This window comes from Megascapheus bottae, chromosome 12 (genome assembly GCF_031878675.1).
Source record: "Megascapheus bottae isolate mThoBot1 chromosome 12, mThoBot2.hap1, whole genome shotgun sequence".
Lineage (NCBI taxonomy): Eukaryota > Metazoa > Chordata > Mammalia > Rodentia > Geomyidae > Megascapheus > Megascapheus bottae.
This window is the reverse complement of record NC_143520.1, coordinates 28,579,810-28,592,112: the sequence shown is the minus strand read 5'-3', so window position 1 is coordinate 28,592,112 and position 12,303 is coordinate 28,579,810. Positions and strand designations below refer to the sequence as shown.

At 36.6% G+C, this 12,303-nt stretch overlaps 1 pseudogene; it reads left to right on the top strand.

Moving 5' to 3' along the window:
- The first annotated feature begins 11,470 nt into the window (after positions 1 to 11,470).
- LOC150056380 (high mobility group protein B1 pseudogene) lies at positions 11,471 to 12,074 on the top strand (annotated as a pseudogene).
- Positions 12,075 to 12,303: the final 229 nt, after the last annotated feature.

The following is a 12,303-nucleotide window of genomic DNA, read 5'->3' as shown; positions in this document are numbered from 1 at the left end:
GGGTCTTGATCATATCATTTGGTACCACGGCACCACTATTTTTGGCTTATAAACATAATTTGATTTGAAAGATAATACAGGAAAGATGTTTTTATTTACTCTATCTATTCAAATTGTAGTGTGATGGGATGTATTTGGACTCATGACAGCTGTTTGAAATGATTGTGTAAAGGTTGCTGCCATTTTAAATACTGTATTATTACAATAAATTTGTGCTAGGTCTCACCAAGTTCATGGAGAAAGACAAAGGAAAAATAAAAATTCATTCATTAACTCACCACTCACAAATATATCTCACTTGTGTTTGGGAAAAAGCAATGGGTTGATAGAAGGAACACTCCAACTACTTGTTTCAGTAGCATAAGAAGAAAAATATATTAGGCATCTTTATTTTTATTTATTATTTATCACAAAGGTGATGAACAGGTTGGTTATAGCTATGCAAGTAATATAATGGGTACTTTACTTTTTAAACACTGTTAGCCCCTCCATCATTTTCTCCCTCTTACCCTCCCTACTCATTTCCAACATAGTGTCTTGTGAATATCACCATTGCCTTAGTTCATCCTTTGTCTTGCTATTTGTAATATGTAAAAGACTCAGAACTTGTTAATGGTCTTGTATTCAGAAGCTTTAAGTGTTGGAATGACCAAATCCTAAGTTGTTCATCTTCTTACTCTCTTTATGTCTGCATTAGTCCTCAGCATTAGATTTATCTCTCCCATATGTGTTGCTCAAATCCTGGGTGCTCTCTGGAATCTTAACTCCACATATACAACTGCCATGTTGACAAGTATCTCAAACTTAACAAGGCCAAGTTGATTCCCTTTTCTTCCTCTAGCTAGATTTTGTTTTCCAGCCATTATCATATAACTTAAGAAGAAACAATACATCCACCCAAATGCTCCAGCCAAAGTCTTTATCTTCCCCTGCTTCTGTGAACTGAGAGAAACTTTTGGAGTAATGCCAAACTTCTCTGGGTAAAATCATTATTCAAAAGTGTGATTTATAGAGGGAAGTCTGCTCCGTGCTAGAAGAAAACAGAATCCTGTCAACTCTCCTGCTGGAGATGGGCATGTTTGGCAGAACAAATGTTTTCCATATTGGAAAACATAAGAACCCTGATAGATAACTCAGCAATATGGAGCACACTTCAACAACTTCTGTTTCTGGCAGCAAAAGTCAACCCTAAAGGCTAAAACCTTTTTAAGCAATGACCTTCTAAGTACTTGCCAATAAAGAATGTTGAGCAGGTCAAATGAAAAACAGAGTCCCCAGTGAGCCAAGAAACTAGGAGAACCAGGACTAGAAGGAGTCAGAATACAAGCAATAGGTTGTATGTTATAGCTATGTTAATCCATTCGCTCTTTTCTTTCACAAGGCACCAAATGGAATGAAGTGGCTAGGGTCCAGGGTGCATGGGTGGGGTGGAGTTGTTTGAGTGTGCAGCAAGGAAGGAAGGGTAGAATGTAGTTAAGTGTTCCTCTACCAGACCACGGTGAATCTTTGGTGAAGCTTGGGGTAGGAAGGTGATTTGCATTTGTGCAGACAGCTAGACATGATGAAGGCATTCAGTATTCCTGGTCTTAAGTGTTGGAAGTGTCTGGAGAGAGAGATTTAGAATAATGCCAATTTTCTTTTGTGTTAACCAAAAATACATTTACAAATTCCTATGGATAGGAAGCATTCTCAGCTTCTCTAATGTTTCTCTCTTCAAAGGGTCTATTAAGAATGAAAGTCAACTTCAGGGGAATTTGATGGAAAGATGAGAAAGAGAAGGGGAGAGGGAAGATATATTCTCTTACCTCTTGAGATGGTTAGCTATGGGAGGGCATAGACATGGGGTCAAGACTATTCTCTGCTTTGTGCAGACAAGGCAGATTGTCCTTTATTGTGGAACTGGAAAAGACCTCCATCCAGGACTGACAGGAATCTCTGAAGTCCAGCCAAAATTAGATTTGTTTTTCCATGAATCCTAAATCCTATTGAGTAGGATTCTTAAATAGCCATAGTAAATGGCACACAGGCACGTCTGTGATGTCATTTTTTTTTCTGTGATGCATTCCAGCAGTCTGAGTAGCATCACCTTAATATGTGTTCCAAGTCTCTGTGGGCTGTGCTGCATCAGGAGCGGCATAGTGATCTCATTCACAGAGAAAGATGGGTGCAAAAGACAACCTTACTTGAAATGCAAACCTGCAATAATCATTTTATAAACTCATCAAGATGCAACATGCCTTTGGGCTGTTTGACTATTGGACTTTATTTCACTCCTCTGAACCTCAATTTTTCTATTGTAAGAATAATGACACCCCCCAGCCATTACAGCAGCATAGAAAGACTGGATAAAATGATTATGTGATATATTTAGTACAGTTTTCATGGGTCAATAAATGGTAATTCCCCAAGTAGTCAGATGATATACAGTCAGATTATGCGCATATATATGTATATATACACAGATATACATGTATGTATATTTACCTGCAATGAGTACAATACTTTTTATCAAACCACCCCATATAGTAATAGAGGAAAAAACGACATAAGGTAGTTCCCAAACCTTCCTCTTGATCGTCTCATGAAGTTTACTTAACTGTCAATAGACAATTTAGAAGTATGAATCTACTGCCTCTGGGTAGATTACACATCACATCAAACATAGCAGCTTGTGAGCAGGAGAAAGTACTGGGTAATTTAAATAGAGCTTCAGAAAAGGTATGGCATGCATATCAATCTTTATATCAAGTGTCAGTTTTATTCTAGCAAATTGGCAGAATAAAAGAAGGCACACAAATCCCACTCAGAACCGATTTGTGCTGGTGACCACCTCAAAATATCTGGTCTCATTTCATGGCTAAACATTTGTTTGCTGGCATGTAACATAAACGTTGCTATCAAATACTTTTAAATATTTGCAAGAAAACCCTCAAAGACATGGAGGGATTCTTCAAGAGGCACACTTCTGTAAATGTCAGAAATGTTGCTATCAGAACAAACATCAAAATTATAGAAACAAAATTGAGAAATGTACTGAGCCGGGAGTGTGGGAACGTCACTCGTAGGAACAGTGCTTTTCTTGCTCTTAATTTTCAGTATGTCCTCTCTTGTTCAGTTTCTCTACCTCAGTTTTTCTCTTATACCAGTACTGAAGCTTGAACTCAAAGGCTTGGCACTATCTTTTAGTTTTTCTAGTCAAAGCTGATATTCTACTACTTGAGCCACAACCATACCTTCACTTCTGGATTTTTGGTGGTTGATTGGAGATAAGAGTTTTGTAGACTTTCTTGTCTGGGCTGGTTTCAAATTAAGACCCCCAGATCTCAGCTTGCTGAGTGCTTAGGATTACAGGAGTGAGCCACCAGTACCCAGTAGAGTCAACACTTTTTCATTAGCCCCCTTCTTTGTTGCTTCTTTCTTATTATTCAGCAACAGCCCTCCTAATTCTTCCCTCTTCCAAAACTCTTCTTTAAACGTCATTAATATTTCAGCTATTTTTAGAAAAATCACAGAATAGACATGGTTCCATATAGCTATATAGAACATAAACCTAAGTAATTACAAAAATTGCTGAAGTAAAAAAACGTAGTCAAGTTGTAATTTAATAACCAGACGGAGGTATACTTTCCCAAATTGCTTTTATTTCAATGTCAAGGACATCTACCTAGTTCTAACAAAAATTCATTTTTTAGTGAAATATTTTATTAACACCGATTTTTACATCATATTTCAAATGTCATGTTTAACAAACAAAAAATTCTAACAATAAAAGTATCTTAAGAAACAAACATTTATTACAAGCTGGAAAACTGGAAATGAGCCAGTGACCTCTGCTTCTTTGCCAATATCTTCTGACTTAGCCCTGAGGTTAAATATACTCATCTCAGACACAAGCAGAGACATAGATGACCTCATAGGGGCTGAAAAAGAAATTAGAAGCAGGAGGAGAGGCAAAAAATAAACAATGGGTCATTGCTGAGATTTGTGTCATATCTGAGCAAAGTAATAATAGCTGAGTGGTAACTGAGTACTTACTATATATATGTAAGCCTGCATGCCAATTGCTTTATAAGTATTATTTATCTATTTCTTTCCTAGCTCTTAAAAATAGTCGATGAGGAAAATAGCAAACACTCATGTAGTAATTATTAGGTGTTGGGTGGAGTATGTGGAGTGCTTTGTAAATGCTGATGCATTTAATTTTCATTAAAAAGAAACAGGTGAAGCAAACTCTACTAAGGTGCTTGTTTTATATATGAGGAAATTGAGGCACAAAGGATTTCAGTAATTTTCTCTGATCATAAGTTTTCTCACAGATCATAAGTTAGGGTCCCGGGATTTGAAAGCCTGGGCAGAGAATAGGAAGTTGGTACGAAATATCTCAGTAACTACTAAGCTGAAGGGTTATAAGCCTAAGTTATCCCTTTAAAAAGACGTCTGGCAGTTTATTTGCAATGTGTTCACAGACTTTCCCAAAAGTTTCATTTTATCAATTTATTATGACTTTTTTTTTTTTACTTTATGGATTGTGAAGATTGGGATTGCTGAAGAAAATGGATAGATCAAGATAACTCCAACTGCGGGGGTGGGTGGAAGGCAGGGTGTGAAGATGGGCAGGTGTCTCTGGTGGAGGCAAACACAGGAAAGGTGAGTACCAAAAATGAAAAGCCACCCAGCCCATCTTAATAAAAGATGGACTTCATGTCTTTGCAATGTGCTCAGCTGTGGACCCTAGGAATTCCCTGGCTGGGGGCAGCAGCTGTATTGGACTATTTACCATTCGTTATCTAGACTAGACTCCTAACTGCCAATTTGGTCTTCTATCATTCTGTCTGCATCTAACAGACAAGAGGGAGCCTTTAAAAGCGTAAATCAGATAGGAGGCTCCCCTGCTGGAAACCTTCCAAACAGTTTCCATCTCACTTAGAATAAAGCTCAGACTCCTTTCATCGCTGTTCTGTCACCTGCCCTTTACCTAACTAGGTGGAAAATTTGAGTCTTGAGAACAGCAATACCGAAGGAGTCTCTTCTAATGTTCAACAAGGGAAAACTTACATTCATATGGCTAATAATTTTTGAAAATAGCATTAACTGAAAATTAAGTCTTTTAATTTAATTTTATTGTCATGGTGCTGTACAGAAGGATTAAAATTACATATATAAGGTGGTTGAATACATTTCTAGATGAACATTGTTGGCCCCTCACACATATTTCTCTGATCTTCCCTCCCAGGGTCCCTCTCCAAATTGTAAAGTTCATTTCCAACATATTGTCTTGTGAGTATCACTGTTGCATCAGTTCTCCCTTTGTCCTTTGTCTCATCATTTTGTTGTTCCTCTTCCCCTCCCTAATTCAAATAAACATACATACAATACACCTGGTACCAAAATCAGATGCAGTGGCAACAGGGAATAAACCATAGGGGGGAAAAAAAGGATAAAGAAATAATTTCACATAGTACATTAAAACAATACTTGTTTTTTTCTTCCTTTTTTCTTTTATTGCCAGTACTGGACTTGAGCTCAGGGCCTAGTCACTGTCATTGAACTTTTTTTTGTTGTTGTTCAAAGCTGGTGCTCTACCATTTGAGCCACAGTAACTCTTCTGGCTTTTTCCTTGCATGTTGTCCCAAGGACCCAACAAAAGGCTTCATGCATGCCAGGCAAGCACTCTATCACTAGGCCACATTTCTGGCCCACTCAGTCTTTCTTTAAAAAATACTTTTTGCATTTCTTGTACTTATGAATTACTATGCAACTGCAAAACCCATGGTTGTAAAGTCATAATTTGGTCCCAGTATTCTAAGCTCCAAATAATTATTAACTTCCTTTAAGAAAAACAGTGATGCTCAGCTATACTTGGATATCTTCTAGAGCAGACTAAATCTATTGTATGCTGAAAACAAAGAGCAGCAGAACATAGCATGGGGGAAAGAACGCACTTCAGCCTTAACAATTATTTTGAGTTAAAAGAAATTGAGGATCAACAGAAGCAAGAATTCTATGATCTCCTCTTTATCTGTCACAAAGGTGCATACAATTTTCCATTTAAGAAGCTTTTGCCAATCCCCCATAAAAAAGAATGCCTCATTACCAATGATAAGAAATAAACACCAAGATGAGTGTAAATAAAGAGATTTTACTAAAATAAGCCTTATCTTTCATTAGTTTCCTCATTAGTATTATTAGTTTTCTAGAATTGAAGGTTTTGATGCTGGCTTTCACATCTTGTTTAGGTTTTCTGTAAGATTGTAACACTAGAGATTCACTATCCTTCCTCATTCCCTCTTTCTTTGTAGCCCCTTGTTATAATTTCATTATCATGTGGCTTTTGCACATGCAATCTACACAGGCCTGATTTCTACAAATCTGTATTGTGGATGGATTCCCTTCAGTACAAGGGGAGAAGAAGTCTCAGTATACTAGTTAAGAGAGAGTTGTACAATGCTAAGTGAAATTAAATCTAAATGGCATCAGAAGATGGTTGGCAGATATTACAAAGAGAAGAGCATCCAGACTTCAGGATCTGCAAACATACTAAGAGGGTAACAGGATTGAATCCAATGTGGTAGGAAGGACAGAAAGTGGTGAAGCAGGCAGGCAACAGGAAAAGACTCTGTAATTAGCTGGTTCTCAGAATGAGCTGTTAAGTAAGGAGGCAAGGCTGTCTCTCATTCGAATGTTTTAGTGTGTGAGGCATGCCAGAATTTAAAACCTATAGAAGTATGAGAACCATTACTCAAGTTTGGTTAAACCAAAGTTTCATGAGTAACTCATGGGCAATTGCATGCTCTTGGTCAAAAAGCATCAATTTAAAAAGAACTTAATACATTTTCATGGAGACACAGTGCACTGGGATCGGCTCTAAGAGTGGTATGGTTGAGATAGAAAAGACTGTGATTTGAAAATAACTGAATTCACAAAGTTAGTTGTGGTAAACAAGATAATAATTTACTTGACCTTGCAAAAATATCTTACCTAATGTAAACATCTAGTATGGATGGATTTTGGCAGAGAGAAATAGATGCTATTTTTTGATTCGGAGAATCTGAATCAGTGTAGGGATATGTTTGTTATAGCAGGTAACTTTCTTTCTGAAGATTTTCAGCAGCACAGGAGTAATTTCAATACCAAACTTTAGACTCTATTATAGAGCTATAGTAATCAAAACAGCTTGGTACTAGCACAAGAACAGGACTGAGGACCAATGGAATAGAACTGAAGACCCAAAACTCAACCCACAGACCGATGGCCACCTAATTTTTGATAAGGAAGCCAAAAAGATAGAATGGAAAAAGATCTTCACTAAGCATACAACAAAGATCTCATAGCTAAAAAACTGGACAAATGGGACTGCATTAAACTGCAGAGTCTCTGTATGGCAAAGGACATAGCTAGCAAGTTAAGTAGAAAGCTCACAGAGTGGGAGAAGATCTTCACTAACCAGACAAAGGCCTCATATCTAAACTACATCTACAGCTAATAAAATTGAATTTCTCCAAAATAAATCTTCAAAGAAACAAATATCCAATTAAAAGATGGGCCAAGGACTTAAAAAGATACTTCTCTGAAGAAGAAATAAGAATGGCCTATAGACACATAAAGGAATGCTTGACATCTCTGGCCATAAAAGTAATGCAAATCAAAACAACTGTAAGATTCTACCTCACTCGAGTTAGAAAAGCCATGATCAAGAAGAAATGTACCTTCTATCTGGCAAATATCATGTAACCCTTCTATTAATTACAATAAAAAGAAACAAAAGAAAGAAATCTATTAACAACAGATGCAGGTGGGGATGTGACCAGGAGGGATCACTGCAACACTTTTGGTGGGAGTGTAAACTTATTCAATCACACTGGAAAGCAATATGGCGGTTTCTCAAAAGACTAAACACAGAGCTCCCCTATGACCTAGCAATTCTACTACTTGGCATTTACCCAATCATCCTAAAACAAGGACATTCTAAAGCCACTAGTGCAACAATGCTCATTGCAGCACTATTGACCATAGCAAAGGTATGGAACCAACCCAGATGCCCCTCAGTAGTTGATTGGATCAACAAGATGTGGTATTTATACGCAATGGAATTCTATGCTACTGTCAGAAAGAATGACATCACCCCATTTGTAAGGACATGGAAAGACTTGGAAAAAAATCATATTAAGTAAAGTAAGCCAGACCCAAAGGAACATAGGTCAATGGTTTCCCTCATTCATAATAATTAGTACACACCAAGGACGCTCCTAGCAGAGCGTATATAGCTCAAAACCTATATACACAAGGCCATATAGGATGAGGCTGAATGAAAGGATCTCTAGGATATGGAAACAAGAGCTTTATGTTGTGTGATTGTTGTTCTTAATGTACTATGTTATTTCTCTTGTCTTTTGTTGCCCTTTGGTTAATCTCATATTGTTACAGTATCTGACTTTGTTACCTGACATATTGTCTGTAGATTTGTTTATCTGAAATAGGAAAGGGAAGGGGGAAAAACAAGATGATTGGGAAGGGGTGGGGAGAGGAAACAAGACAAAAACATGAGAAGTGGTATTAATGTGTAAGAAGTAATGCACCTACTACCTAGCGAATATAACTCTAACCCATCTATACATTAGAATAAGAAAAGATGTTCAGAAATAAACCTCCAAAGAGTCCACAAAAGAACTGCATATGAAAAGGACACAGTTTTCAATTCCTACCACACTTAATAAGTCCCAGTGTTGGATCAAGACAACATTATCATCATCACATGAATATTCTTCAGCACTTTTGCTTTCCTTTTTCTCCCCAGTTCATACTCTACATGTCATAAACCAGTTAACAAATATATAAAGAATGGCAACATGGCTACTAATACTTGATAAATGGTAAGCAGTAAAGAGCAAGGAAACTGCAAAGCCTAGGTAAAGGGACTCATATCCGCTTAATTTTGCAAACAGCAAACTCACACCGTAGAATTAACTACTAGTATAATGTTATTTATTTAAAGCCATTATGAAGAAATATAGACAGCTGTAATAAGTGTTCTGTGTTTTTATTTCTTAAAAGTCACTGTTAAAAATACTAAGGACTATAACTGTAACTCCCTCTATAATCACCCCAACAATGAAATACAATTATTTTAAAAAGATTTTTTTAAAAAAAAGGTTTTAAACAATTCTACTCCTGGACATTTACCCAAAGGATTGCAAACTAGATATAGTAAAGTCACCATTACAACTACCATAGCACTACTCATAACAGCTAAGGTATGAAATCTGCTCAGATCAATGAACTAATGGATCAAGAATGTGGTATATATACACAATGGAATTTCACTCATTCATTAGAAAGCATTACATTTTGCCATTTGCAATGACATGAAAAGACTTAGAAAAAATGATAGTAAGTGAAGTAAGTCAGGCCCAGAAAGGCAAAACATGAATAATTTCCTGTAAATGTGGAAGCTAGATTTTGTTTCTACATGTAAAAAGTGAATACTTTGGGTTGGATTCAAGTATATGCAGAAGTATTAACTGAAATATGGTAGATGCCAGGTAGAACTCAATAATGTAATTCCTCAGAAAGGAAAAGTAAGCATTCGACAAAACAAATACTAGGAAGAGAATGGATGGGGCTAAGGGAAGAGACTAAAATACTATAGAGAGGAGTAGAATGCAGTCAAGAATCCAAGTTACTCAGGTACTAGTGATTTAGGCCTATAATCCCAGCTACTCAGCAAACTGAAATCTGAAGATCTTGGTTCAAAGCCAGCCAGGACAGGAAAGTCCCTGAGTCTCTTATATCCAGTTAATCACCAGAAGATTAGAAGTGAAGATGAAAATGGTAGAGCAAATAGCTCAGGGACAGTGCCCATGCCCTAAGTTCAAGCCCCACAATTAGCAAAAAACAAAAACACAAACAAAAAAAGCAATAATAATAAAGAATCAAATTTATTTCCTACAAAATTAAGAAGAAGAGAAGAGGTGGGTAGGGGAGGAATGGGTGAGAATATTTAATGGGTGATTTCAAGATGTATTGTATTCATAAATTGTGTTATTAATGCTGAGTCCTTTGTTCAACTACTTAAAGATAATTCATATCTGACTTTGTTACCTGGTATATTGTATAAATATTTATTTGTTTATTTGAAATAGGAAAGGGTAGGGGGGAAAAACAAGATGAGGGGAAAGGCATAGGGGAAGGAAATGGGGACAAAAACATGAGAAAGGGGTATCAATGTGTGAGAAGTAACGCAACTTCTATCTGGTGAATATAACTGTAACCTCTCTATTAATTACAATTAAAAAAAACTCTTAAAAAAGATAATTCAAATAACAGTCTTCAGAAAAGAGTATTAAGGTGTTGCCATATGCTTATTTCTTTTATGCCCAATAGAAATATATTATCTATTTTGTTTGGGGGATATTTTTGATAACATTATCAAAATAAATAATTCAGATGATTTGAAAACCTATAAAGAAACAGGGAAGCCAAAGCAATCGACACTGAGTATTCTATTATGGTCCTCAAACTTTTCTGATTGCTTTTATTTGGAGTCCTAATTAACAGTATATGTCAACTAATCACATCAATTCTCATTGCACCGAGTATTCTAGGCTTGCATTTTCATCAAATCTTGTATCTCTCTTTTATCACATTTTAAAGTCTCCGTATTGATTTCTTAATTCTATATCATGCTAGCCTCATCCTGTACAAACTCAAAGTTCACTTCAGGACAATCAATAATCTAGTCTGTTCCTGATAAAATTGCTCAATTTTTCTGTGATCATGCAGCCTCTGAGGCTGGGAGCAATCAGGCAGAGAATTATCAGGACATTGACAGATTAGCCTCATCAGTTACCTGCTGTGACCACCAGCTTTCTGTATATTCATCAGGAAGAAATAGCCTGGTGATTGTCATTTAAATTACATGAGGATATATTTGTCTTTTGGAACTCCAAGGCATTTAAATGTGATATAAGACCAAAACTCATTAAAGAAGGCAAGAAGATGTTCTAGCAAACATTTCCCAAGAGGCTGAGGTATTAAACTAGCACAGTGGAAAAAATAAGAACATTTTATGCCTAATCATTTTCTATGTGGAACACAATCTAATCCAATAAATATTTATTGAACACTTACCATGGATAAGGTCCTATATTAACCTCTGCAAAAAAAAAAAAAAGTGGAGACATGACCTAACAGTCAGTTGTCAACACGAACATACAAATGAACACAGTCGAAGACAATCTATTATGTGTAATTCAAAAAAAAAAAAAGCCAGGCATCCAGACCATAAAAATATCACATAGAAGGAAAATTAGGAAAGACCTTCTATTTAGAGAAAGAGAATGTTTGATTGGCTTCTTCAAAAATGACAATGGAAACTGTCATTGCAGTATATTGAGCTTCATAGAGTCAGTGCAGGAACAAGTGAGAGCTGGATGGCAAAGAGCGACTCTGCTTCACGGAAGAAAAACTAAACATGGGTAAAGGAAAGCCTAAGAATCGTAGAAGAAAAATGTCACCATATGCATTCGTCGTGCGAACTTGCCAGGAGGAGCACAAGAAGAAGTACCCAGATTCTTTGCTCAACTTGTCCGAATTTTCTAAGAAATGCCCAAAGGTGGAAGACTATGTATGCTAAAAAGAAAGGGAAATTTGAAGACATGGCCAAGGTGGCAAGGCTCTTTATGAGAGAGAAATGAAAACTTACTCCCTCCTAAAGGGAAAACTTTAAAAACAAAGTTCAAAGATCCCTATGCACCTAAGAGGCCTCCTTTGGCCTTATTTTTCTCTGCTCCGAGTATCACCCTAAAATCAAAGGGGACTCTCCTGCCCTGTCTATTGGTGATACTGAGAAAAAATTGGGAGAGATAGGGAACAACACTGCTGCAGATGACAAGAAGCCTTTTGAGAAGAAGGCTGTTAAGCTGAAGGAAAAATATGAAAAGGATATTGCTGCCAACCTAGCTAAAGGAAATCCTGATGCAGCAAAGTGGGGGGGATTGTAAAGGCTGAAAAGAGTGAGAAAAGAGGAGGAAGATGAACAGGATGGAGATGAAGATGAACAGGATAATGATGAATAATTTGGTTCTAGCAGATTTTTTTTCTTGTCTATAAAGCATTTAATCCCCTTATACATAATCACTCACCTTAAAGAGAAAATTTGAAATTAAGGCTGTGTAAGATTTGTTTTTAAACTGTACAATGTCGTTTTTTTTTGTAGAGTTAACACACTACTAAATGTGTCTTTAGATAGCACTGTCCTGGTGGTATTTTCAGTAGCCACTAACCTTGCTTGGTAGAGATCTAGCC